General features: G+C 30.4%; 1 pseudogene; it reads left to right on the forward strand.

Moving 5' to 3' along the window:
- The first annotated feature begins 244 nt into the window (after positions 1–244).
- Positions 245–353, forward strand: LOC115894483 (annotated as a pseudogene).
- Positions 354–770: the final 417 nt, after the last annotated feature.

Consider the following 770-nt stretch of genomic DNA (forward strand, 5'->3'; position numbering starts at 1 on the left):
ATAATCTACACTTGTGTTAGCACTACCTATAATTAAATGGCTAATTTGGCTTTTAGAACAGTCATAATATAACAATTAATGTTATTAGCTTGTTTACCAGGTTAAGTTAGAAAATGAAGTTCTGTATTAGGGCTAAAAGAGAAGATGAAGTGTATGAGTGCTAATAGTAATACAACTTTGGAAGAGAAGAACACACTTTCAATCAAACAGTAAGAGTTTGATCAAAAAATAAGAGTATACCTAAATATCTATGCCTTTTGGCTAAGATCAATTGTAGTATCTGTTCTTATAAGTTAAAAATACTAAAAAAGTATTTTTCTTCATTTTTAAATAAGAACATAACCTTACCTGCCTTCAAAAATGGCTATTTTCATATAATGTTAATTTAAAAATAATAAAAGAAAAAGGCATCGTGCATCAGGCAAATTGCATTAATTGCATTCATTGCAAATTGTATTAATTGCATTGAAGGTTAAATCCTATTCTTTCTTTTTAATATCTTACCCTACATTTTAAATACAAACTTAAAATGCAATTAATAGTGATACTTTTTCTCCATAGCTTTGAAGTGCAAAATTAGAAAATGGCTAGAGGATGTTGCTACATAACCTTCTTAACGCTCTAGTTTGAACTATGGACCCTTATGCAAGCAGACTAAATGTACTATTTGGGGTACTCCAGCCTATTTCTAGGAAGATGATTGTCTAATCATTTCAGAGAAAATGTCAGAGCATTTTCCCAGCAGATACGGGTAATACACAGCACAGCTG

This window comes from Rhinopithecus roxellana, chromosome 17 (genome assembly GCF_007565055.1).
Source record: "Rhinopithecus roxellana isolate Shanxi Qingling chromosome 17, ASM756505v1, whole genome shotgun sequence".
In the NCBI taxonomy this organism is placed as follows: domain Eukaryota; kingdom Metazoa; phylum Chordata; class Mammalia; order Primates; family Cercopithecidae; genus Rhinopithecus; species Rhinopithecus roxellana.